This window comes from Pongo pygmaeus, chromosome 4 (assembly GCF_028885625.2).
Source record: "Pongo pygmaeus isolate AG05252 chromosome 4, NHGRI_mPonPyg2-v2.0_pri, whole genome shotgun sequence".
Lineage (NCBI taxonomy): Eukaryota > Metazoa > Chordata > Mammalia > Primates > Hominidae > Pongo > Pongo pygmaeus.
Window position 1 is genome coordinate 90,427,502 of NC_072377.2, and position 12,296 is coordinate 90,439,797.

Below are 12,296 nucleotides of genomic sequence, written 5' to 3' on the forward strand. Positions count from 1 at the left end.
ATAAAAAATTAGCCAGATATGTTGGTACACACCTATAGTCCCAGCTACTTGGGAGGCTGAGGTGGGAGTATGGCTTGAGCCCAGGAGGCAGGGTTTGCAGTGAGCCATGATCACCCCATTGCACTCCAGCCTGAGTGACAGAACAAAACTCTGCCCCCTCACCAAAAAAAAAAAAAAAAAACCTCAAAAACCAAAAACCCATAGATCAACAGAACAATATCTATTATCACATAGATCAATAGAACAGAAGAGATCATCCTATGCCATATATACGTGGTCAAAAAAGTCATAATGAAGAAATAACTACAGTGAAGAAAGGCTAGTTATTACAACAAAAGTAATCATGATTCATACACAAAATTAACTCATAATGGGACAGGGATCCGAATGCAAAACCAAAAACTGTAAAATTTATAGAAGAAATCAAAGGAGAAAATCTGTGTGGCCTTGGATTTGGTAAGGATTTCTTATATATGATACGAAATGTACAGTTCATTGATAAAAGTAACATCATCAAAATTTTAAAACTTCTTCTCTTTGGAAGAAACTTAAAAATAAGGAAAAGGCAAGCTAGAGACTTGGAAAATATTTGTGAAACATGTGTCTAATAAAGGACATGTATCCAAAATATTTCAACTATCCTCGAAACTAAATAATGAGAAAATAAACCACCCAATTAAAAACAAAAAGTATGGGCAAAGATTTGGACAGGCACTAGAGCAATAAGACATATGGATGGAAAATAAGGACATGAAAAGATATTCAACATCATTAATTATTCACTAAGAAAATGCAAATTAAAACCACAATAAGATACTATTACACATCTATCAGAAAGCCTATAATGAAAAAAGAAAAAAAAAATTGACAATACCAAATGCTTGCAAGGATGTAGAGCAACTGTAACTCTCACATACTGCTACTATGAATACAAAACAGTGGTGAAAAATAATTTGGCATTTCTTATAAAGTTAAACTTATCATACAATTATAAATTCTACTCTGAGATATTTACTCAATAAAAATATTAACATGTTTATACAAAAAAACTGTATATACATGTTTATGATGGCTATACTTATCTAAAAAGTAGAAGCCATCTAAATGCCCTTCGACTGGTGAATGGATAAACAGATTGTACATTTACACAATGGAATTATATTCAGCAAGAAAATGGAATTAACTAGTGATACACAATATAATAGGCATGAAAATCAAATGCATTTTGCCAAGTGTATGAAACCAGACTCAAGAGACTACACACTGTATGACTCCATTTACATGACATCCTGAACAGGCAAAACTATAGGTACAGAGAACTCATCATCTGGGTTTGGGAGTAGGGAGGAAAGATTTCTTACAAAGAGTGCAAGAGAATTTCCGAAAGATGAAACTGTAATATATCTCGATCCTGGCTACATGACTATATGCATTTGTCAAAAGTCAGAGCTAACACTGAAAAGGATGCTGTGAGTTCAGAGGAAGAAGAAGAAATCCCAGCTGGTCAAGAAAAGTTGCATGGAGCAGTAGGCAATGAAAGTTATGGCAATTCATGTTTGGTAAAGCCCTGAGGGAATAAACTGCAGAATATATGCAGGTATCAAAGTGAAAAAGAGCAGTTAAAACACTGAATGAAGAATGCTGGCTAGGACGATACTGTAGAAGGCTTTTCGTGACATGCCAAATAAATTAAAGACATCTGTGTGACTTCATGGTAAACACTGGAGAATTTTAGGATAGAAAAGACATACATCTGTACTAGGAAGAAGGAATCATCTAAGGTTTTTCAAAATGTCATGTGCATCAGAGATTCTGTTACTGATTTAGTAAATGAATGATGGCCCAGAAATCTGCATTTTTAACAGAATCTTAAAAAATCTACATTTTTAATAGAAACTTCATCCCCATTTACAGTTTTGTTCCTTGAATATTACAGGCCCTATGAGCAGATGGAGCCACTGGGCACTTATGTGCCATGATCACATATATATTCATTGCTTATAGCTATTTCTGGATGTGTCTGATATAGTAGAAAGAACGCTGAAGTAGGAGTCAGGGACCTCAGTCCATATCTTGCTGGATACTGTGTGACTCCGGGGCAGCTCCAAACTTCTCAGAGCCTCAAGTTATCACCAATATGCAAGTAAATTGAAATGCCTACCCTCTCTGCCTCAGGGTGACTTAGATTCATAAGAATGTTGTTTGTGAAAAGCCCTTTGAAGTAATCTACCGAGTGCTATACAAATGTGAGACACTTTCATCCCTTTGGGTTAAATCATTAAATCTCCAGACAACCCTCTTTAAATGTAAATATGTTGTACAAGAAGGTGTAACATTAGCACATATATTCGAATTTTAGCTACATGTTAGAGTATGCGTTTTTGTGTTTGTTTTTTTTTCTGAAAAATCTGAAATTGAAATGATGGAGAGCAAGGCTGTTAAATTTGATGGGAGACACAGAAGGAACCAGAAAGAAAGGAAGAAGAGAACTGGGAGAAATTCAACCCATGGATCTGAAGATCAGGCCTAGGGAACTTACATAGTGTGAGGTGCAAAAATAGACATGAAAGGATCTGAAAGCCAACAGGCTTACTTTAAGCTGCTGCCTAGGCCTGATCCTGATACCCCAGGGGAAAACAGCTATGTCAGAAGATACAACTTTTTCTTTTCCCAGAGGCAAACAATGCAGGGAGCAGACATAGCTGAGCAACCTATTGCAACATTTCGTTTACACACACACACACACACACACACGGCCCAAAGGATACTATATGGATGTACCAAGCTGTGTGGAACCCAGAACACATAAAATATCTGAGAGCTGTATCCCTATTAGGTTGAAAGTACCATTCTGTGTATGAATTCCCCACTGCTCTACATCCACTAGGCCCTTAAATTTATATATCCCCAGTATACTGAGGGAAGAATAAATTACAACCTACTGTTGTTACTCAGTTTCTACCTTAGGCCCTTCCCATGTTAGACCCTCCCAATAAAGTGAACTGGATTATAACACTGCCAGGAAGAGCCTGCTGTCACCAGCTTTCACAGATGCTCCAAGACATTAAATCTCCAGAAAGTGGAGAAAGGACGTAAGTCAAACCTGGCTCTACTTGTTAGCATTCCCAATTTCATCCTCTCCTCTCGTGTAATTCAGTATGAAGGCTCTTATGTGTGATATGAGGAAAAATCAGAACTCTGTTAATAGGAAGGATAATGCCACTCTCAAGGAAGGAGGCTGCTCTGATGAAGATGCATTTATGATCACTAAGATTACATGACACATGCTTGGGGTTTACATGCGCTTCTCAATTACAAAGATACACTTTCACCTTTGGAATTCCCAGCCTTGAAAATTACTGCATACTCGCAAATCTCCCATTAATGATTGCTTACCCAAGTAGGAACTTTCTTCAGCAGAGGTACATTTAGATCTTCCCCTAAGCATTCTGCCTTCCATTTCTGAAGGCTTCTAAACAAACAAGAGCTCTGAGAGGAATACAAGAAAATCATAGGGAAAAAAAGTCTTTTGCCAACAAATACCTATGTGGATTTGTATTCAACCACTGTTTCTCTGAGGAGAAATGAGTTCCGAATGTAGAATTAATTTTGCACAAAGCCTCTGTCCTGTCTCCATATTCGTATCTGATATTTGGCAGTAAGACACAAATTCATCTCTTTAGAATTCATTTTCTTTCTCTTAAACATTAATTAATTAATGAAAAATTTCTGAAATGTAGAATATTCTCATAGTAGCAAATGTGAAAGGTACAAAAGAAAGGTACAAAAGGTAGAGAGAAAAAAATAGGTCTCTCATCCTAGTCCTCAGCCACCTGTTCCTTTTACAGAAACTAGTACTGTTGCCAATTTCATATAGTAACCACATACAAACCTGTATGTATATGTGTATATGTATTTCCTTTCTTTTTCTCTGTTTACTCAAATAGTAATACATTAGAGATTCTTCACTTTGCTTTCTTGCTATTATCCATAACTAGTCATTTCTGTTTACCTCTGTATGATGACAATTTTTGTCTTCTATGTGAGTTATACATAAATATCCTTGTTATTTTTAAAAGCTGCATAGTGTTTCCTTGTGTGACAAAATTTATTTAACTGACCCTCCATTCACATACATTGTTATTAACCTTTTATGTCACACAACCGAATATCATTGTGACAGTATCATTTTATAACTGTTGCTAGAATATATCGTTTTATATTTATATTTATAAAAATATATCATTTTTGGCCAGGCGCATTGACTCACGCCTGTAATCCCAGCACTTTGGGAGGCCGAGGCGGGCGGATCACGTCAGGAGATCGAGACCATCCTGGCTAACATGGTGAAACCCCGTCTCTACTAAAAATACAAAAAATTAGGCAGGTGTGGTGGTGGGCACCTGTAGTCCCAGCTACTCGGGAGGCTGAGGCAGGAGCATGATGGGAACCTGGGAGGGGGAGCATGCAGTGAGCCAAGATTGCACCACTGCATTCCAGCCTGGGGGACAGAGCGAGACTCCATCTCAAAAATATATATATATATATATATGTATATATATAATTTTATAACTGGTGCAAGAAAAATAAATTTATAAGAAGCTATATAATAATTTATGATAGCTATACTTGTAATATCCAAAAAATAGAAACAATCGAATTGACCTTCAACTGGTGATGGATAAACAAACTGTGGATTCATGCAATGGAATCATATTTAGCAAGTAAATGGAGTTAACTAATGATACACATTATCACTAATGATTTTCAGTTTGGATAAATGTTGCTGAATGTCACTCCCTAAATATTGTACTAATTCACACTTGCACCACTAGAACTAAAATTTTCTATTTCCTTGTTTTCGAACTTTTTGATCTTTGATGATTAGATAAATGAACATTAGAATTTTTAAGTTAGCTTGAGTTGCCTTTCTCCTAAAATAAGAGAGATTAAACATTTTCAAATACTTAAAAATTGTTTTATTTCTTTTCTATGAACTGTCCATTTTTCTGCTTATTTTTCTGTTGTGTTGTTGGTCTTGTTGATTCGAAGGAGCTCCTTCTATAAGAAATTTTAACTGTGTTGCAAGTAGTTTTTCAATATTTTTTAAAATTGTAGTTGTCTTTTTGATGTTGCGTTTTCTAATTTTTATTGCTATGTTAACATTTTTATGACTTGTAGTCTTTGTGACATATTTAGAATGTACTCCCCATGCCAAATTTATTTTTTAAATTACCCTATAACATTTTTTACTGCTTTTATGGTTTTGAGTTCTTTATATACAAATTTCACCTGAAATTTATTTTTCATATTGGAAATTAGGGGGATAGTCATAAAAAATTTTCCCATGGAGGTATATCTATTTGTCCTAACATCATTTATTGAATAACTAATTTTTCCATGATATGAAGTGTCACTTATGTGGTAACTATATTCCCTTATATCTTTTGCTTTATTGACAGAATTTTAATCTGTTCCATTAATCCAGCTGTTTACTTTTTGTTAGTTCCACACTACTTTAACTTCATAATAGGCTTAGTATTTGGCAAGTCAAATTCTCTTTTCTTCTCTTTTCCTCTTTGTCCTCTCTCTTTCTCACTCCTAATTTTTTTCAAAATATCCTTTGCATTCTTGCATGTTTTATTTTCCAAATGAACTTTAAACCCAGTTTTTCATATAAACATTTTATTGGTATTTTATTTGTACAATATTAAGTTATAGATTAATAATTAATTTTCTATGGATTTTCAATAAGTGAAGTACTAGTATAATATGGGGTATTAAGAAATGGTCCTACCACAACGCACCTGGGACACAGATTCACTCAGATATTTGTAGACTCCCCTTTGGCCTCTTTTTCTTTCTCCAAATCCCTGGTTGGGCATTGTGTTCATGTGTCCATGCAATGTTCTGGAGAAATGTAGACAGGAACACATTTCCTCCATGGGTGAGAACTCTGGGAGGCTTCATGGCACTTCCAATATCAGAACCTTCAGAACTAGTACAAATGAGCCATTTTTTATAAGGCTTAGCAGGATTTCTGGCAAACCAGAGTAGAGAGGTGGGTGAGGAAGAAGATGGGAGAAGAGGAAAGACGAAAAGGATGGTCCATATCTCATATCCTCAGCTTCAAATTTATACCTTTTATGTTATCTCCAAATGAAGTTTTAGCACAGATATTGCATTTTAAAGTAATAATTGATAAATGGAAATATTAAAAATATGCCATAGTTCTTTAATGCTATTTCAGTATTTCTCTCCCTCCTCTTTTTCTCCTTTTTCCCACTCTTCTCCCTTCTTTGCAATGTAAACTTCAAAAAATGAAGGTGCTCGGGTAGTGTTTGAACTTTAATAGACTATATCTATATATGCAGTAGAATACACTAATGCACTTGAGGAAATTTTTTCACATATTTGGCAAAAGGAAAATAAAATCAGAGCTTTGAAGAAATCTTTTCGCTTTAGGCACTTTCTGTAAGCCCTGGAAAAAAATTGTTTTACAAAGTGGGAATAGAAGTAGGGAAAATTAAATACATATTCATTAACATCAAGGAGCCATACACATTAATCGATGGTATGAAATCAAAATCAAATGGGAGAAATGGCTGATGTAGTATGTTTGATTTAATGTTTTTGTTAGGAAATTAAATGAAAACAAGGAAGGACTAACCTATAAACATGAACATTTGATAGACCCTACACATTTCACCTTACTTTACATGATTTTGTACACATTTAATATGATGTGTCTATTACTTTTTAATATGGCCAGATGATGGAAAAAAAGATGGTTCTGAAACTGCTAAAGGAAATTGCTAGTATCTATAGTTTTTGGTAGACAGGCCTAAATTTTGGAATGAAAATAAAGACCACAATGTAGTACAGCATTTTACCAGGGAAACATACATTTCCTTGCTTTTATAGATGTTCTTGATTCTACATAAAGCACATTTCTAAATTTTCTTGTAGTTCAGGGCTGTACAACAAATTTTTAAAGTAATTTTTGGCATTATTTTAGGATTAACAAATCTTCAACTATCTAAACCTCCTTTTATGTGATAAAATATGTCAAGAAGCAAATTAGTTTTTTTAATGGTTATTTTAAACATTTTCTATGGTCGACACATCTAAAGAAAAACTTCATTGATTTGGGATCAACCGATGATTCTTTGATTTGCCCTTCTCTTACATAGACAGTTTCCTTTCCATGAAGAAATATGATGATAACCATGAAAAACAATGTCCTATTGAAGAGCAAGGGTAGTAGAAAGTACTCTTAGGTCATAGCACCAGGATAATATTACATAATTCTCAAAACTGATCATATTTGCCCATTTCCTTCAGACATTTGGAGGCACAGAGCTCCTCTAACAAGTGGAGCAAACTGTATAAGAAAACAGCCCATCTAACAACTATCAGTCCATCTTTAAGAACTGGAAAAAACTGTTTAGCAGAATTTTTTGTGGACAAAACCTTAGTTTTAATTTGTTTTCTGCTCTAATTTCTTTCTACTCCAATTTTCTTATTTATTTTTATTATGTTGTGGATACCTTGTGATGGATATTTCCTGATTTGGAATTTCTAAACAATATTCATACCTTATGTGAACCACGAGAAGATAGAATAATGGCAAAAATATTTTTATTATGCAATAAATATATATTGATCTAAAATTTTAACCATAAAGTGAGGTAAAGAGTGAGAAGAAACTCACTCCCATGAAGTAACCACTGTCAACAATTTAACACTTTCTAGTGTAACCTAGAAATCATCTATGCATTTAAAAACAAATATTCATATAAAAATATCTTACTTTTTATCTTCAACTTTTATTTTAAGTTCAGGGGTACATGTGCAGGATGTGGAGGTTTCTTATGTAGGTAAATATGTGCCATGGTGGTTTGCTGCAGGGATCATCCCATCACCTAGGTATTAAACCCAGCATTAATTAGCTATTCTTCCTGATGCTCTCCCTCCCTCCACCCTCAACCCCCGACAGGCCCAGTGTGTGTTGTTCCCCCGGGAACAAATGAGAACAAATGTGACCATAGGTTCTCATTGTACAACTCCCACTTATGAGAACATGTGGTGTTTGTTTTTCTGTTCCTGCATTAGTTTTCTGAGGATAACAGCTTCCAGATCCATCCATGTCCCCGCAAAGGACATGATCTTGTTCTTTTTATGGCCGTGTAGTATTCCATGTTGTATATGTACAACATTTTCTTTATCCAGTCTATTATTGATGGGCATTTTGGTGATTCCATGTTATATGCATGCATGTATCTTTATAACAGAATGATTTATATTCCTTTAGGTATATACCCATTAATGGGATTGCTGGGTCAAATTGTATTTCTGCTTCTCGATGTTTGAGAAATCACCACATTGTCTTCCACAATGGTTGAACTAATTTACACTCCCACCAACAGTGTAAAAGCATTCCTTTCTGTCAGCAACCTCCGCAGCATTTATTGTTTCTGGACTTTCTAATAATTGCCATTCTGACTGGTGTGGGATGGTATCTCATTGTGGTTTTGATTTACATTTCACTAATGATCAGTGATGTTGAACTTTTTTTTCATGTTTCTTGGGTGCATGAATGTCTTCTTTTGAGAAGTGTCTGTTCATGTCCTTTGCCCACTTTTTAATGGGGTTGTTTTTTTTCATGTAAATTTAATTTTTTATAGACTCTGGAAATAAGACATTTGTCAGGTGGATAGATTGCAAATATTTTCTCCCATTCTGTAGATTGTCTGTTTACTCTGTTGATAGTTTCTTTTGCTGTGCAGAAGCATTTTTAGCTTAATTAGATCCCATTTATCAATTTTTGCATTTGTTGCAATTGCTTTTAGTGTTTTTGTCATGAAATATCTATCCATGTCTATGTCTTGAATGGTATTACCTAGATTTTCTTCTAGGGTTTTTATAGTTTGGGGTTTACAATCAAATCTTTAATCCATCTGGAGTTAATTTTTGTGTAAGGTGTAAGGAAGGGGTCTAGTTTCAATTTTCTGCACATGGCTAGCCAGTTCTCCCAGCACCATTTATTAAATAGGGAATCCTTTCTTCATTGCTTGTTTTGATCAGATATGTCAAAGATCAGAGGGTTGTAGGTATGCAGTCTTATTTCTGAGTTTTCTACTTTGTTCTATTGGTGTATGTTTCTGTTTTTGTACCAGTACCATGCTGTTTTGGTTACTGTAGCCCTGTCCTATAGTTTTAAGTCAGGTAGTGTGATGCTTCCAAGTTTGTTCTTTTTGCTTAGGATTGTCTTGGCTATTTGGGCTCTTTTTTGGTTCCATACGAATTTTTAAATAGTCTTTTCTAATTCTGTGAAGAATGTCAATGGCAGTTTAATGGGAATAACATTGAATCTATAAATCACTTTGGGCAGTAGAGCCATTTGTACAACACTGATACTTCCTATCCTTAAGAATGGAATGTTTTTCCATTTGTTTATGTCCTTTCTGATCTGATTTTTTTGAACAGTGGTTTGTAGTTCTCTTTAAAGAGATCCTTCACTTCCCTTGTTAGCTGTATTTCTAGGTATTTTCTTCTTTTTGTGGCAATTGTGAATGGAAGTTCATTTGTGACTTGGCTTTCTGCTTGCCTGTTTTTGATGCATAGCAATGCTAGTGATTTTTGCACATTGATTTTGTATCCTGAGACTTTGCTGAAGTTGCTTATCAGCTTAAGAAGGTTTTGGGCTGAGACAATGCAGTTTTCTAGATACAGGATCATGTCATCTGCAAATAAAGATAATTTGACTTCCTCTCTTTCTATTTGAATACCCTTTATTTTTTTCTCAGCTGGAAGCTGATTGCCCCGGCCAGAACTTCCAGTACTATGTTGAATAGAAGTGGTGAGAGGGCATGCTTGTCTTGTGCCAGTTTTCAAGGGGAATGCTTCCAGGCTGTGGGTTTGTCATATATGGCTCTTATTATTTTGAAGTATGTTGCTTTTATACCTGGTTTATTGAGAGTTTTTATTATGATACAAAGGGTTTATCAAAGACCTTTTCTGCATCTATTAAGATAATCATGTATTTTTTGTCTTTGGTTCTATTTATGCGATGAATCACATTATTGATTTGTGTATGTTGAACCAACCTTGCATCCCAGGGATGAAGCCAACTTGATCCTGGTGGACAAGCTTTTTCATCTGCTGCTGGATTTGGTTTGCCTGTATTTTATTGAGGAATTTTGCATCAACGTTCATCAGAGATATTGGCCTGAAATTTTCTTTTTTGTTGTTGTTGTCTCTTCCATGTTTTGGTATTAGGATGATGCTGGCCTCATAAAATGAGTTAGGGAGAAGTCCCTCCTTCTCAATTGTTTGGAATAGTTTCAGAAGAAATGGTACAAGCTCCTCTTTGTACCTCTGGTAGAATTCAGCTGTAAATCCATCTGGTCCTGGGCTTTTCTTTTTTTAGTTGGTAGGCTATTTCTTACTGCCTCAATTTCGGAACTTGTTATTGATTTATTCAGGAATTCTACTTCTTCCTGTTTCAGTCTTGGAAGGGTGTATGTGTCCATGAATTTATTAATTTCTTTTAGATTTTCTAGTTTATGTGTATAGAGCTGTTTATAGTAGTCTCTGATGGTTGGTTGTATTTCTGTGGGGTCAATGGTGATAGCCCTCTTATCATTTCTAATTGTGTCTATTTAGTTCTTCTCTCTTTTCTTCTTTATTAGTCTAGCTAGTATTATCTCTTTTATTAATTTAAAAAAAAAACAGCTCCTGGATGTGTTGATGTTTTGAAGGTTTTTTTTGTGTCTCTACATTCTCCAGGTCTGCTCTGATCTTGGTTATTTCTTGTCTTCTGCTAGCTTTGAGGTTTGTTTGCTCTTGTTTCTCTAGTTCTTTTAGTTGTGAAGTTTGGTTGTTAACTTCAGATCTTTCTAGCTTTTTGATATGGGCATTTAGTGCTATAGATTTCCCTCTGAACACCTCTTTAGCTACATCCCAGAGATGCTGGTACATTTTCTCTTTGTTCTAATTAGTTTCAAAGAACTTCTTGATTTCTGCCTTAATTTCATTATTTACCCAGGAGTCATTCAGGAGTAGGTTGATCAATTTCCTTGTAGTTTTGTGGTTTTGACTGAATTTCTTAAACTTGAGTTTTAATTGGATTGTGCTGTGGTCTGAGAGACTGTTATGATTTCAGTTCTTCTGCATTTGCTGAGAAGTGTTTTACTTCCAAGTATGTGATCAATTTTTGAGTGAGTGCTGTATGGCAATGAGAAGAATGTATATTCTGTTGATTTGGGGTGGAGAGTTCTGTAGATATCTATCAGGTCCACTTGATGCAGAGCTGAGGTCAGGTCCTGAATATCTTTGTTAATTTTCTGTCTTGACGATCTGTCTAATATTGACAGTGGGGTGTTAAAGTCTCTCACGATTATTGTGTGGGAGTTTAAATCTCTCTGTAGGTCCCTAAGAATTTGCTTTACAAATCTTGATGCTTCTGTATTGGGTGCATATATATTTAGGATAGTTAGCTCTTCTTGTTGAATCGAACACTTTACCATTATGTAGTGCCCTCCTTTGTGTTTTTTGATCTTTGTTGGTTTAAAGTCTGTTTTGTCAGGAACTAGGATTGCAACCCCTGCTTTTTTCTGTTTTCCATTTGCTTGGTAAGTTGTCCTCCATCCCTTTATTTTGAGCCTAAATGTGTCTTTGACCCATTAGATGGGTCTCTTGAAGAGAGCATACCAATGGGTCTTGGTTCTTTATCTAGCTTGCAATTCTGTGTCTTTTAATTGGAGCATTTAGCCCATTTACGTTTAAGGTTAATATTATTACATGTGAATTTGATCCTGTCATGATGATGTTAGCTGGTTATTTTGTAGACTTGTTTACATGGTTGCTTCATAGTGTCATTGGTCTTTGTACTTCATTGTGTTTTTAAAATATTGTATGCTTCACAAACTTGCATGTCATCATTGCATAGGTGCCATGCTAATCCTCTCTGTATCATTCTAATTTTAGTATATGTGCTGTCAAAGTGAGCACTGAAATATCTTAATAATATAAGTGAGATCATATAATACCTACTATACTGTTTTCTTTTTACATTTATAAGCATCTTCCAAATTAGTATTTATACTCATGTCAGTTTTAAGACAGTTACTAACTCTTGCATGGTATAGATATAATTTATTTAAGTAATTCCCAGGTATGTATTCCAACTTTTAATTTTTCCAGCAATGCTGCAACATATATAATTTGCTATTCCAATTCTACACTTATAGAATTATATGTTGAAATTGGGTTTACAGTAAGAGTCTATATTA

At 34.9% G+C, this 12,296-nt stretch overlaps 1 non-coding gene across 1 annotated transcript; it reads right to left on the bottom strand.

Moving 5' to 3' along the window:
• Positions 1-11,908: 11,908 nt before the first annotated feature.
• On the bottom strand, positions 11,909-12,015 carry LOC129037631 (U6 spliceosomal RNA). Its single transcript, XR_008502873.1, has one exon. It is a non-coding gene; the product is annotated as a U6 spliceosomal RNA (small nuclear RNA).
• Between the last annotated feature and the right edge of the window lie 281 nt (positions 12,016-12,296).